At 53.3% G+C, this 14,908-nt stretch overlaps 1 protein-coding gene and 1 long non-coding RNA gene across 3 annotated transcripts in view; one reads left to right on the forward strand and one right to left on the reverse strand.

Moving 5' to 3' along the window:
• The window catches only part of ADAM8 (ADAM metallopeptidase domain 8), a 125,303-nt gene that overhangs the window by 73,947 nt on the left and 36,448 nt on the right, over positions 1-14,908 (forward strand). The gene's annotated exons all lie outside the window — the stretch shown is intronic.
• LOC306660472 lies at positions 3,932-10,412 on the reverse strand. 2 transcript variants are annotated; one of them, XR_013763633.1, is made up of 4 exons: positions 10,367-10,412; positions 10,182-10,292; positions 8,906-9,817; positions 3,932-7,060 (listed from the first exon to the last, which is right to left on the reverse strand). It is a non-coding gene; the product is annotated as an uncharacterized lncRNA (long non-coding RNA). The 2 variants fall into 2 exon arrangements; XR_013763634.1 differs by lacking the exon at positions 3,932-7,060 and having other exon boundaries at positions 7,640-9,817.

The raw sequence follows: 14,908 nt of genomic DNA on the forward strand, positions 1-14,908 counted from the left end.
TTTTTACTTTTTGAGACAGGATCTTGCTGAGATGCCCAGAATGGACTTGAACTTGCAATACTCCTGTTTCAGTTCCCTAGTTGTTGGGATCATCACCACACCAGGCTTGGAGTAGTTTTCTAATATGTTCACAAAGTGCTTGGTACTTGTCCCCACCCTTGAGTGCAGCTGGGCTTGGTGCCTTGTAGAAGGTTGGAACACGGCAGTTGTGGCCAGCCCTCTCCCCTCTTTCCATCATGTCTGGGGGAAGCCAGGGCAGGAGTGACTGCCCCTCACTTGCTGTGTCCCTGGAGTGCTCAAGGCACTTACACAGTGGCCGCTGCAGAGAGTGAACTGGCTTCACGAAGCCCCTTGCCTTTGACTGGCTGCATGGGCTGGGGGCGGTGGTGAGGCCGGCAGGGCAAGCTGACTTTTCCTGGAGCTTGCTGGATTGGCTCTCACCTGAGTTATGACCTTCAGTTTTCCCCTTTCAGAAGCAAAAGCAGGGGTTCTGAGGGATGCCCCCCTTCCCACAGCCTCACTGCCCAAGGCAAGACCATGGTGTGGTCACCAGTTTGTCCTGACCAGCCCAACAGGAGGTGGCACAGCTGATGTGCCTGTGCACAGGACTCTCCCAGGATGTGGCAGAAGAGGCTGCACTCGTGGGTGCCCTGAGTCCATGCCCATGCGCACTGCATGTTGCCCTGTGCCAAGGAGCCCCGGGTCGGCAGGAGGCCGCGGCCAGGCTCCATCTGTGGTGGCTACTGTGTGTGGCCCCCTGGACCTGCAGGGCTGTGACAGGCTGATCTGAGGCCCAATGGGATCAAACTGGATTACATACCCAGAAGTCCTCGGCAGTGAATGAGAGGCAGAGGGACCTCTCTGCCCTGGTGGACCACCCCTGCTGCAGGACAGGTGGGGAGGGGAAGAGGGCACCACAGCCCATACCAGGACCAGAGTGGGACGGAGCACCTCCCCTAGGCCTGGGCAGGCTGGTGGGCAGGCGCTCCGTGCAGTGCTCCCAGGAAGCCCACGTCAGGCTCCTCGGCAAGGTTCTGACATCAGCTGCGTGGCTAGGGAAGAAAGCTGCTCTCAAGATGGTACAAGGAAACAGGGAGCCCTCCACAGGCATGGAAGCAACCAGCATGCCAGCAAGGAGGGTCCAGCTCTAAGAGCACCTCTGCACTCAGCAGGGGGGCCTTTCCTCCCTGTGGCTCTCTTCCTCGGCATGTGCGCTGCTCATAGCACCTGCCTGCAAGGCCCACGGCGCCCGTCAGTGGATGCCCAGCCCCAGGGTCCACTCACAAGCCAGTGCTCTGCAGGCTGGTGCCCCTCAACACCACACTGTCCTTGAAAACCCTGCCTGGGTCTGGAAGCCCCTCCTCACTCTGATTCTCTAGCCTTGGGAGACCTCAGGAAGGAGGTTCTTAGAACCAGCATCTCTGCTCTGAATCCAGGCCAGTAGAAAACGGCCACATGCGCCCTCTGGGCTCAACATGAAAACACCCACTCACCACTTTTGGTGGCTCTGCTGTGCAGTCCCTGCATTAGGGAACTGCTGAGCACAGCCGACCCACCCACCCCAGGGATATAAGTACCAGCAGGAATTCCAGAAACGGATGCCCTATGCACACAAGAAGAGGTCGCCCTCTCTGTTTCACAGCTGAGGCTGCTTTTCCCCAACGTGTCCTTCACTGCTGTGGGCACAGCGGTCCTGAGAGCTTCATGATCATCATAAGACTGGAGAGAAATGGACACAGGAGTGTGAGGCACTTTCTGCTGGGCTTAGAAATCCGAAGAGTGCTCACTGCCCTGAGACCTGGGAAATGGTCTAGAAACTCCTTCAATCTGAACAAAGCCATGGTCCCCACACCTGCAAGGTCTACCAGGCAGCAATGTGGCTGCCCAAGAAGCCCTGGAGGTGAGTGACCAGCATCCTCCATGGAGCCTCTGCCGGTGAGCGCCCTCCCGGCCTAGTCAGGGTGGAACACGCAGGCCACACAGAGCAAAGGGGCTCTGGAGACGGTGGCACCGGAAGGTCTGTGTATTGTTTCGGTTTAAAGTGTGAGTTCCTAGGTCCCCTCTGACCTGGGGGCTGCTTGGGGTCCTTCTGGGAGGAGGCCCTACCTGGCCTCTGCCCCTGCAAGGATGTGCTTGGCCCTGTGGACAAAGGAGATCGATTCTGGGGTCTCCCAGCAGCTAAATGACACCGCTGCCCTCAAAGCGATTTCACAGCCAGGGGAACCGATTGTATTTTCCAGCTCGTTAAGCTGCACATAGGTGCTGCCCCGGCCCCCGGCACCAGTTCCAGCGCCAGGCAATGGCGCAGATTCCACAGGTCCCTCCCCACCTGGAGACAGGCAGCCCATTTTCCCCTGCATGTCCACCTGTTATCCAGGCCTTTGAACACTCTGTCGGCCTGCCTGGGAGAGTCCTGCCTGCGACCAGCACACACAGGATGCACCGCTGCCACGGGCAGTGAATGAAGGACCTGGCCAGCACTGGAGGGGCGCCCACCCTTCCCTTCGGTCCTGAGGGACCGAAGCTGGGACACAGACCTCTCCAGTGACGTTGTGCACAACCCCCAGGGTGCAGGGCCATGGCACCCAGAGCCAGGATGCACCCTGGCCAGCTGAGGTGGGGCCACAGGACTTCAGGCATGGTGGCCTGTGGGAGGACCAAGCACCTCTGTCCCAAATTCCCAAGAGGTGGGGGCCAGGCCCAAGAGGAGGGTCTGTTTCCCGCTTGCATGTGGTTGGGAAACATTACCCTTCCTAGGTCTTGGTGGGCTCCTGAGAGCCCCCAGGCAGTGAGGTGCAGAGGCTCGACACAGAGGGCTGGCAGGAAGGCTGCCAGGGTGGACAAAGCCACCTCACCCTCGTCCCTTGGTCCCTACCAGACCTGGGACCACCTCTCATCCACAGAGTAGGTGGAGCCAGCTTCCCAGGCCAGGGGAGGTGCCCTGCACAGCAGGAGCAGCCAGGTTGGACTTCTGCATCCCAGGTCTGCTGCATCCCCTCCGATGCCTGGCTGGCCCCCAAGCTCCAGGCCATCACCTCCTCTACCCTCCACCCACGCAATCCACCGTCCCTCCACTCAGATGCCATAGGCATTTCAATGGACTTTCCAGACAGGCTCTAGGTGATGTGGGAGGGAGATGGGCATGGGAGCCACCTTGCAACACCTCTGGCCTGCAGGCTGGGGAAACACTGTCTCTCTGCACGGGGGAGGGACTGGGCCTCCTCTGTGACTTCCTGCACTGTGGTCCCCAGAGCCACCTCTGACTTCCATGGCCCCTGGGGCCAACTCTGGCCTTTGTCCCAAATGTGTCTCTATTCAGCTTCCCCTTTCCTCCTCTCAAGCCAAGACCTACCCCCACCCAACAGGATGAACCTTCGACTGGGCAGGGGTAATGAGTGAGTCCCACCCTGCCAGCCTCTCTATGGCTTTGAGGACAAGTGGCACAGTCCTTTGGGCTGCAGAGGAGATAGCAGGACCAGGCCAGTGTGAGGAGTTCGCTACACTCACACCTACCTGCTTAGAGAACAGTGCCTGGTGAGCCCCAGCCCTTGGGCACTCAGAGTATGCACAAAGGGCCAGGTCTCAGGTGGGGGCTGATCAGCCCAGCAAGCACTGCTGCAGACCGGCCTGGAAATCCTAAAGGAAGACTCGAAAGGATCAGACTGCTTCCAATAGCACAGCTGTCCCAGAGCAAGTGATGAGAGGGCAAAAGTGCCCAGCACCCAGCAAAGCAGAGTACAAAAGTATAAAGTTTTGATGGAAAGTACATGCACATAGAAAAGCAGGAAAATAGGTGCCTGATGAAAAGAAAAGCCAGTCAAAACCACCCAAGAACTGGTGCCAAAGGCAGCTCTGGCAGACGGACCTGTTAGAACATTATTATATCAGTACCCACCAGGTGCTGGGGCCATGCCTATCATCCCATCCCCTAGGAGGCAGAGGCAGGAGGATCGCAAGCTTCAGGCCAGCCTTGGAAATGTAGCAAATCCTGTCTCAAAATAAAAAATGAAAAAAGCCGGGGTGTAGCTCAGTGGTAGTGTGTGCCTGGTTCAATACCCAGTATCACAAAAAGGTGTATTGGGAAAGATAAGCACAGACATGGGAGATATAAAAAGAGAACCAAACAGAATTCTGCAGGTGAAAACTATAATATCTGAAAGTTGAAAACACACTGATTAATGTTAATGGTTAAATAGATATTACAGAAGAAAAAAAATCAGTGAACTCGAAGACAGCATAGAAACTGTTCGAAATAAAACACAAGGAAATTTTTTTAAAAATGAAGCATACAGTGAGCCACAGAACACCTTTGGCAGACCTAAGATATAAGTAACTGGAATCCCTAAAGCAGGAAGAAATCAGAAAAGAAAATTTCAAGTAATGGTTGATAATTTTCCAAATTCGATAAAAACTATGAACCTATAGAGCCAAGAAACTCCACAAAACTCAAGCATAAGACATGTAACTAAAATAAGCCCAGGACCCCATGATCAAACTGCTCAACACCAAGGACCAAGATAAAATCTTGAAAGTAGTCAGAGACAAAAGACACTCTATGTGCACAGAGACAAAGACAAGGAGGACAGCTGACTTCCACTGCACAAGGAAGGTGAGAAGATCATGGAGCATGTGCTGGGGGTGGGAGGTCTGTCAATTGAACTCTACATCCAAAAAAAATGTCTTTTAATACTGAATGAAAAATAAACACTTTTTCAGACATACAAAACTGAAAAGTAACTATCAGCAGACTCACCCTAGAAATATTAAAGTCTACCAGGTGAGGTGGTGCACACCTGTAAACCCAGCAACTCAGGAGGCTGAGGCAGGAGGTTTGCAAGTTCTAGGCCAGGGTGGGCAACTGAGTGATACTGCTTCAAAAGGAAATATTAAAAGGGCTGGGGTGTAGCCTGAGGATAGAGTGCTTGTCTAGCATGTTCAAGGTCTTGGGTTCAGTCACTGGCACCACACATGAGAGAGAGAGAGAGATAAAGTCTTCGGAAGGAAAGTGTCACCAGGTGGAAGATGAACCTGCATGAAGAACCCCAGGTGTACCAGAAACTTTTGTTCATTATGGATGAACAAAAGAGACGCTTCCTTACTGTTCAACTCTCCTTATAAGATAATAAGCATCTACACCTGGTGTGGCGGTACACACCTGCAGTCCCAGCTACTCAGGAGGCTGAGACAGGAGGATGACCTGAGCCCAGGAGTTTAAGGCCAGCAAGGGCAACAAAGAGAGCCCCATCTAAAAAAAAAAAAAAAAAAAAAATGTATCCCTGTAATGTGTGGCCTCTGGCATATAGGATACAGGAATAGAAGTTATAACTTGCATGGTACAGGGTCCAGGGGCGGAAGTTCCACACACACACACACACACACACACACACACACACACACACACACACACACACAGAGCAGTGTAGCATCTCTGTAGGTAGGCTGCAATAAATTGAAGACATAAACTCTATAGCAACCATTAAAACAAGAATTACAGCTAAAGAGCCAATAAAAGAGACATATTAGAATAAGAAAAAAAATCCAATCGATCCAAAAGCAAGAAAAAGAGAAAAAAAAATCAAACAGATGGTAACTTATAAAATAGGGAGATGATAGACATACACCTACCCACATCATTGAGCACACCAAATGTAAATGGTTTAAACACTCAACTAAGAGGCAGAGGCCCTCACACTTCATGAAGACTCTGCTGCACAACAAGAAACACTCTTCAAATATAAAGGTGCAAGTATGTTGAAAGTAAAGGAATGGAAAAGATATGCCATGCTGACACCAGCTGAAAGCAAGCTGGAGTCCACACACTGATATCACACTAAGTGCTGGGTGCAGTGACGCACACTTGTGATCTCAGCTACTCGGGAGGCTGAGGCAGGGCTGCGAGTCTGAGACCAGCCTCACTAACTGAGCAAGACCCTTTCTCAAAAATAAGAGGGCTGGGGCTGTAGCTCCAGGGGTTCAATCCTCAGCACTGCAATAATAATAATGGCACTGTTAGACAAAGTTGACTTTAGACCAAAAACATTTAAAAAACAAACAGGACATTCATGCTGATAAAGGCATCCATAGATCAACAGAACAAAAATATCTTAAACAGATATGGACCTAATAAGACGGCTGTCAGATGCACAAAGTAACTGATAATTATCAGAAAGAGGAACGGATGAACCCACAACGCCTGTCATAGACCTCAGGAACCCTCTCTTAACAACTGGTGGGATAAACAGGCAGGAAATACCAAGGACTTGGCAGATGGGTACCTTATCCACCACCTCCACCCGACAGACAATCCCTGACCGGCTGAGGAGCAATGGATGGACCATGTCTTTCCAAAAGCATGCAGGGCATGCACCAAGACACGCCATGTTCTGGGCCATAAAATAAGTCTTAACAATCATGAAATGCTGAAAATGTGTCTCCCAGCCACAATGAAAATAACCTGAAAATCTACTGAAACATCCCTGGAAGATCCCCAAATGGTTGGAAACTAAGTACCAAGTTTTGAGAAACTGCAGGGTCAAAGAAGAAATCAAGAAAGAAATTAGCATTTTGAACTGAATGAAAATTGAAACATATCAAAATTTGTTAGATGCCACTTACATTAGTGAACTTTTCATTGCTGTGACAAAATATCTGAGAAAAACAACTTTAGGGAGGAAAGATTTATTGAGCTCATGGTTTCAGAGGTTTCAGTCCTTGGCAGGCTGGCTCCATTGCTCTGGGCCTGAGGTGAGGCAAAGCACCATGATGGGGAGGGATGGTGGAGTTTAGAAGTGGGGCAGACACAAGAAATGGTCCCCAAGGGCACACCTCCAAGGACCCATTTCCTTCAACTAGGTCTAACCTCCCACAGTTTCTGCCACCTCCCATGGCCCATCCATGATGAATCCATTGTGGACGAACCCACTGAGGAGGCCAGAGTCCTCATGATCCAGTCACTGCCCCAAGTCCCCTCTCTGGACGCTGCTGCATTAGGAACCAAGCCTTCCACAGAGGAGCCTTCAGGGACATCTCAGATCCAAATGTAACACCACTGAGGCAGTACCTAGGGTAAATCCATAGTACCACAAGTTGCATTTTTAAAAAAGAAAGGTTTAAAATTCAATGGCTCATTTTCTATATTAAAAAACCAATAAGCCAGGCAAGGGGTGCACACCTGTAATCCCAGCAGTTCGGAGGCTGAGTCAGGAGGATCACAAGTTCAAAGCCAGCCTGAGGCACTTAGCTGGGCCCTAAAGCAACTTATCAAGACCCTGTCTCAAAATAAAATACAAAAAAGGGCTGGGGATGTGGCTCAATGTTTAAGTGTCCCTGGGTTCAATCCCTGGTACCAAACAAAAACAAACTAATAAAAGAAGACCAAAGGAATCCAGTTAAGTAGAAGATAGGAGCAGGAAGACCGCCCTGGGTATCTGTGAGATAGAAAACGGCAGCCACGAGACAGTGGGCCTGGCATGGTCACAGGGAACCAATTCAAGAACTAGAGAGTTGGGTGGTCCATCTTCAGAATCCAGTGTTCAGCCTTAAGTGGGATTAAGAGTCAATCTAGCTGCTCTAACTACAGCCCACCCCTTTTTAAAGCCCGCCCCAATTTTAAAATTAGCCAGCTCTCCTATCAGCAAGGGGCAGTGCTGTGTTAGGGACAGGGATAAAGGCGGCAGAGGCCCGCCCAGCTGTGCTTGCTGGCCAGGTGCAGGGCACACCCTTCTGCAGAAGGTGAGCGTGACTCTTCGCGACCCCGGTGTCGCCAACACCAGCAGCACTGGGAACCTGGGCTGCACAGGCTGTGTGCTCAGCTCCCGAGGGCCCTCTCCAGGGCCCAGGCGGTCTGGTTGTCCTAGGCAGTGACCCTGACACCTCTGTGCTGTTGTCTCTATCCAACTCTGCATGTTCCCCCCAAGCGTCTCCAAAGAAAAGTTGTTAATCCTCAAAATACACAAATACCATTCAGTAATCCCCGAACAATGACCCATAAATATCTGCAGAACTTCAGGCTTCCCAGTGGCTCCAGGCTCCCAGGCCCTCCTCTGTAACCACACAGTGAGGTGGCTTAGCTTACTTGCTGCTGTCCAGCCCTCCCAGCCTGGGCACAAGGCTCAGAGCCAGTGCCTGACAGGAACTCCTGCCCAGTGGGTGCTTCTGAGCTTTGGGGGACTGAGCACAAGCAGGGTCACAGCTAACTTCCAGCTCCAAGGCAGGCAGGGCCACATGGCCCCACAGATACAGGAATGACTGAGGGAGAACACGGGTCTGCACCCAGCCCTCTTTCTGACCCAGGTAGGGTGGGGCTCAGGATGCCAGGAAAGGGAGGAAAGCCCAGACCCTCGCCCTCCAGAGATGAGACAGTCTCTAGGTTTCTGGGGGCGGGGGGCAAGGGCTGTGCTGGGCTGGTGTGGTCGGTGGCTGCTGTACAGGGGGTGCGGGGTGCAGAGCTTGTCCTTGACACTGGCGTGGCTCTTGGCCTCTTAGCCCATCCATCCCTCTGAGAGGCCTGCCTTCCTGCCCTGAAAGGAAGCCTTGTCCTTTCTCAGGGAATCAATTCCCCAGCCAACCCCCGTCTCTTGAGTTTTGGGCCTGGGGATGCACAGCAGTGGACAATACCAGACCCACCAGGCAAAGGCCCAGACATCCAGTCCAAACCACCCACCACCTGCCTCCCATCACTGTGCTGGCCAGTGAGCACTCTACACTGGGTTTAGCAGAGCAGAGGAGGGCACTGCATCCTGCCTGAGGGTCAGTGGGGTTGGTGATGGGCAGACAGAGGCTGGAGGGCCATCCTCTCAGCAAAGGTCCTTCCTGCTATGTGGTCCTGCCTCCTGCTGCCTGGGACCCCAAAAGCCCAGTGAGAATTCAAGAGAAGGGCTGTGCCCAGCAATAGCCCCAGGCCCACCTCCCAGCCCTCAGCCAAGTAGGGAGGAAAGAGCAAGGACTTTAAAATCCGACAGGCCCATCCTGAGCTGTGCCCTGTCCTGTCCTGGCTTCCTGTTGCACCTGCAGCAAGTGAGTACAGACATTTAAGACAGCACAGAGGTGTCCTTAGCAGCACACCATCCATGAGAATTTAACTCACAGTTTCCCCCTCCAAAGGGAGCAGAGATTGGCGAGGGCCACCCTGAACTGTGCTACACCCACCGGGGAGGGACAGCAGACCTTGGGAGTGAATGATCACACCTCAAACCAGGAGCAGGGAGATGAGATCAGGCCTGCCCTTTTGTAACCTGCTCACAGAGAACTGCCTTTGAGAGCACAGACCCAAGAGCCTCCCACCAGGCCCCACCTCCCAACAGCAGCACTTTACGCACCAAGCCTCCAACACAAGGGACCACAGGGACACCCAAACCATAGCATGCCTCATCTCAAGATCAGCGGATTGACACCTCAACTGTCTGCCGCAGAACACAGTCCTGGGTCCTGAAGACCCATGGGGGCACCTCGAAGGGTCTGAATGCACTGCAGGAAGTTGCTCTGGAAAAGGGGCAGTCAATAAAAACGGTTTCCTCCTTTATTCTCCTCCTTCATGCAGTTTGCCAAAGTTATCAGCCTGAGTGTGAAGGGTAACCTAAGGTTTGCCGACAGACAAGACCAGGTGAGCAGGAGAGGAGGGCAGGCCATCAGAAGGTGCAGGACCAGGCTCCCGGCCATGTGCAGCCCTGAGCCTGCCTCATGGCCCACCCCTGTGCCTCACTTTCCCACCTGCTCCGCATCACCCTTGTTGGCTGCCAGAGCACACCCAAACTGGCCTCCCTCTGGCCGGGGTCCTGGGTAAAATGCCACTTTGTGTGTGGAAGAATTCTCCAACATGCTGTGGAGGAACACGCCAAAGCTGCCACAGAAATGCTCCTGAGGCGGGAGCAGCGCTGTCCCCCTGGGACAGGGCGTGCCTGGGCTGCGGGACACATTGGCAGTGAGGCGAGGACCAGGCAGAGACGCGGGACTTCCAGCTTGACTTTTCCTGGGGCTCCCTGAGGATCCGTGTCTGGGAAGGGAGGCTTTGGAAGAGGTGGGAGTGGGTGACTCTGCCCTGTACGCAGTGCGGGAGTTAGCTGCCTGCACAAGGCCCACACACTGGCAGCTAGACAGCAGGAAGAGTCTGCATGGCTAGCTGAACCCAGTCATCCGAAAGAGCCATGCCACCTTCTTCAACAGTGGGGTGTGGCCTCCATCACCTGGGACCCTCTGGCATGACAGCTGTGTGCCATCCAGTCATCCTCCTGGTCTGGGCTGAGAGGAGGGACAGCCTCTTTAGTCCTGCCAAGTTCCAGACGTGACAGCAAACCCTACAACAAAATCCAGCCTCAGAGTCCTCTCCCTCCTCCATGGAGAAAACCCCCTGACTCCAGTCTGAATTTACCTGTCCTCTAAGCAGTCAGCACTCCCAAACCCAGGGAGGAAATGGTACCACTCAGCCTGGGGAAGGTCTCAGAGAGGGTGAGGCAGCCTTCAGGGTCTGCCTCCATTCTAAGGCACAGCTGGGAGGGGCCCCTTTGCTGCCAGGGGCTGTGCCATTTTTCTGTCTGTCCACACACAGGCCTGCTGGTGCACTGCAGGGAGGCTGGGTGCCCATGGGCACTTCTGTTCCTTCCAGTGGCCAGAGACAGTATGGAGGCTCCTTCACACAGGGGACTTGAGAATCTGTATCCAAAGCTGCCATGTTGAAAAAGGGGTTCCTTCACATCCCATTACTGCCCCCCGACTCGGCCCACTGCCAGCCAGGTTGAAGTAGGGCTGAAACACTGGAGGAAAGGCCTGGGTGCGCTGCGTTGGGACCGAGGCCCTCATGCCCACTGGGGCACTCCCCCCTCCCTCCTCTGTCCCCTACCTGGAGCCCGCAGAGCCAGGCAGGGGCCAGTCTTCCTGCAAGGGCAGGGCTACCAAGAAGGATGCCAGCACGGACACCCACTGGGAGGTGAGGGCAGGGTGAGGAACCCAAGAGGCCTCCCACGAGTGGCAGGAAAGGATCTGTTGGGTCCACATGTGCTGACCTTGGACCCCAGGCGGTCACACCAGTCTGACCACACACAGGCGCCTGCTTTCTCCACCTAAAGGCCACCTTTGTGGCATCCTCTGGCAGGGGCAGGCCTAGACCAGCTGGCTCTCATCCTTATTAAAATTCGAGGTTGAAAACATATGAAGAAATGTTCACCATCTTTAGTAATAAGAGAAATGCAAATCAAAACTACACTAAGATTCCATCTCACTCACAGCCCGCGAAGACTAGCGTGCACCGAGGACCCTCCTCCTAGTACCCTGGCCTTTTCGGTGTCGCCTTTTGTGTGCGTGCGTGGTTAGTTTTTAGGTTTTGTTGCTAATATGATGTTATATTTGATGCCTGAAGCCTATTTGTGGGATTCTTACAAATATTTCAAAAGTTTCTAAGAATCATGTTAGTACTAAACTGTTTGCTGAAAGGTAATGGACTTTATTCTGTGCCCACGAAATGGACCAAAATAGATCTTACTACTTCGAATAAATCAACTGACAAAGTACTCTGAGGGTTTGCTCTGTGGACCCATCTCTGGCTGTGAAGCCCACTCTCCTCCAGGTGGCCATGACCACTTGCAAAATTATTCTGGGACGCGGCAAGGAAGTAGTTCTCAAATTAAAATAATTTGATGCAATGACTACTGGAAAGAAATTTACGAATTACTGTCACTCTAATTCGATTCGTCACATCGTTACGGATGGAAACTTTTGTACTTCTTTCACGCAATTTGTAGCTGGTTCGGGGAGCTTGAAGCGGATCGCCGCTGCGATGGGAGCATGGGCGCGTCCCTGGCGCCAAGGATCGCAATGCAGGGCTTGGGGACCAGCCTCACGGACTAGCGCTGAGCTGCTAGGCTGGGGCAGCGGGCCATCCGGGCCGAGCGGCGCCCCCTGCCGGCGGCAAAGAGAAGGAACGACCCAGTGCGCCGTTCGGGGACGGAGGACGGTGTGGGAGCCCATCCAAAAGGCCTTGCTCTAGCGCCCCAGGCCAGCCCAGGCCCCAGGCCAGCCCAGGCCCGGCCCCGCTGGGCACCCTTCGTTTGCAAGGCGTTGAACTCGTAGATGAGCCGGGCACCGATGTCTTCACCCGATGAGTCATCTGACCTGTTCTGAGGGGCTACCCCGGGAGGTCCCCCAGGCTTGCCACAAAGCACGCAGACTCTCTGGGGCGACAAGTGGCAGGAGAAAACCCGCAACTGGCTTCCCGGTCAGCCACAGCCACAACCAGGAGGCTTAAGTCCAAGCGTGCTGTGAGCTGGCCCACAGGTTCCCTGGAGTCACAGCGGGTAGTGGGAAGCCCATCCGCCCCTCCGGCTCCTGCCTTCTAGCTGCAGACTGACCTGGATTGTGAAGGGTGCTGGCTGTGGGCGAGGACCCTGAGAATTCCCCGCTCTCCACAGGACCTCATGCTGATGGCACCCAGCTGGGTCCTCCAGATCAGGTGGATGGGATTACAGGAGGGGAAAGGCCCACTCTGCTCATCAGAAAAAAACGCCACTGTCCCGTGGGCTTCGTGAATGCTTCTACTCCGACTGAAACACCTGGGAGTTGTAAAGAAAATATCGCATGAAATTGCCTGTGGTGTCATGAGACACTCTTCCTGTGTCTGAGAAAACGGGAGCTCAGGATGGGTTTAAAGAGGATGATCCCAGTTCTTGGAGAGCAGGCGGGGAAGGGAGGGTGCCTGAACTGCTCAGGTGCTTGTCCACCAGCCCTGGGGCCTGAGCTATGTAAACTCAAGCCCCAATTCTCAAGTGGCATACCCTCCCTCAGCCTGTGAATACAGCAGAGCAAAAGAACTGGGGTGGGGATGGGGCTTCAGGAGCCAGGGTCTCCCACCGGCCGCACCAGGCTGCTGCTTCCTCCTGTATTCAGTTCAGTTGTAAAATCCTAGGTCCTTGAGTGGCATAGGCCAGTCAGGACCAAGTTTTATGATTCCGTTTTGGTGATTTCTGAGTAATCCTGAAACCAACACAGGAGGAAAACCAGCATCCAGGACCCATTCCAGCAGAGCATGAGTCTACACAGCAGCCTGGCCACCTTGTGGGCATCTGCACACTGGCTTAGGGCATGTAAACCACCTTACGTTCCCTGGAGATACCAGGCAGCCCGGAGCTGACGCAGGCCTGCTGAGCTGAGAGCATGGTGAGCGAGCTCATTCAGCTCTCTGACCACTTCTGACCCAGAATGCCTGCCCAGGGAGGCTCTGCCCAAGTCCTCGTGGAGCCCAGACCTCTCCAGGGTGATTGAAGCTCTGGGGCTGGAGAGCAAGACTTGTGTACGTTCTTGTTGCTGCCCAGCCCTGTTTGCTTGTGCAAAGATTGAGGTGAGCTTACCAAGACTGAGACTCTGCTGGAGGGAGGATGTGGCCAGCAGCCTTCTCACAGGACTGGAGTCCCTGCAAACCCTAGGCTGATATGGAGTTGTACACACCTGCTGGCTACCCTCTGAACTCAACTAGTGTGTTTCCAAGTCAGGGGTCTGTGAGGGCTGGAGGTGGCCCAGAACCAGTGGCAGGAGCCACCCATCATGTCCCTACAGGTAGGCTGTGGGCCTTGACCCACCCCTTCTCTATGGACAGATGTCCTAAACCCCAGAGTCCTGGCCACCAGCCTGCACTCTCCTGGTTGTCTTTGTGGGCTCAGCGTCCCCAGCCCTCAGTTCAGTGCATGCCCTCAGGAGGTCTTTCCAAGTTCATCTTAGGTGATGCTACCCAGATGAACTGAAGTGCGGGTACTTGTATCTCACTTTTTAAAACTGTTGCCTAGATTTGCAGTTTTGCTATTTCTGATGGTCCATATTCATTGATTGGACCACAGAGGGGAACAAAAATCATCTAGCAAATCAAACAGACAAGGCCAGCATCAGTGATGGACTGTTTGGCCCTGAACTACATCATGGCAGCTTTGTTGCTTCCGACTTAGCTTTTCCATGTGTTGTGGTTCTGCTCTGGCCGTCTGCGTCTTCTCAGCTGCTTGTGGCCGACTATCCAGGAACTTGCCCCTTTCACCTGTTCTGGCTGTACATAGCTCTCCTGGGATCCTTGTGTTAGGCAGGGTGTCGCCCCTTTGCATTCCGATTGCCCACAGAGGCTTCTGACAGCTCCTGAGCCTTTGAACCCTCGCCCTGGGGGCCTCCATTGAGCAGCCAGCTCAGTCCTGTAGCACCAAGTCTTTTGCTACTTTCAAGTTTTATTCCTTGTCTTTGACTTTCAGCATTTTAGTTATGACTTGTCTATGGTTCTTTTTGCATTCAGTATCCTACCTAGAATTCACTGAGCTTCCTAAATCACAGGGTGCTTTTCCTCCCACCCCATGCCTGGGTGGGGTGCCGCTGCCCAGACTCTTCGTTCTCTTTGTTCCTTGGATGGTGTCATTGAGTTCACTTATTCTTTCTTCTGCCAGTTCAGCTCTACCGCTGAACCCCTCTGGTGAACTTTTATAATTTGGGGCATTGTACTTTCAACTCCAGAATTTCCACTTGGTTCTTTAAAAGACTGTTTCTCTTCTTTGAAACCCTGTTCATGAGACGTCGTCACGCTTCCCTTCCTTCTGCGAACAGCTCTGCTGGAGTTGCTGGTCACGCTGTCAGGCAGGGTCTGTTACCTCTCTCCTGGGTCTTGCGTCCTGTTTATTTGCATGGTTTATATTTTTTGCCTTTGTCAGTTGGACATTGTAAGTAACACATTGTAGCAACTCTGGGCTTGCTATCACTGCTGCTGGCTCATTCCTCACTGGCACTGCATCTGGTTTTAGTGATGGAAGCTTTTCCCAGACATCTTAACTCACTTCCTGAGGAAGTGGGGGGTCACCTGGACTCTTGGTGCTTTTGATAGGTCCCTCTCCCTCCTTTCCCTGACCACACCCGCTGAGTGGCCACAGATTGCTCCATGGTTTCCAATGATGCCGTG

This window comes from Sciurus vulgaris, assembly GCF_902686455.1.
Source record: "Sciurus vulgaris genome assembly, chromosome: 4".
NCBI lineage: Eukaryota > Metazoa > Chordata > Mammalia > Rodentia > Sciuridae > Sciurus > Sciurus vulgaris.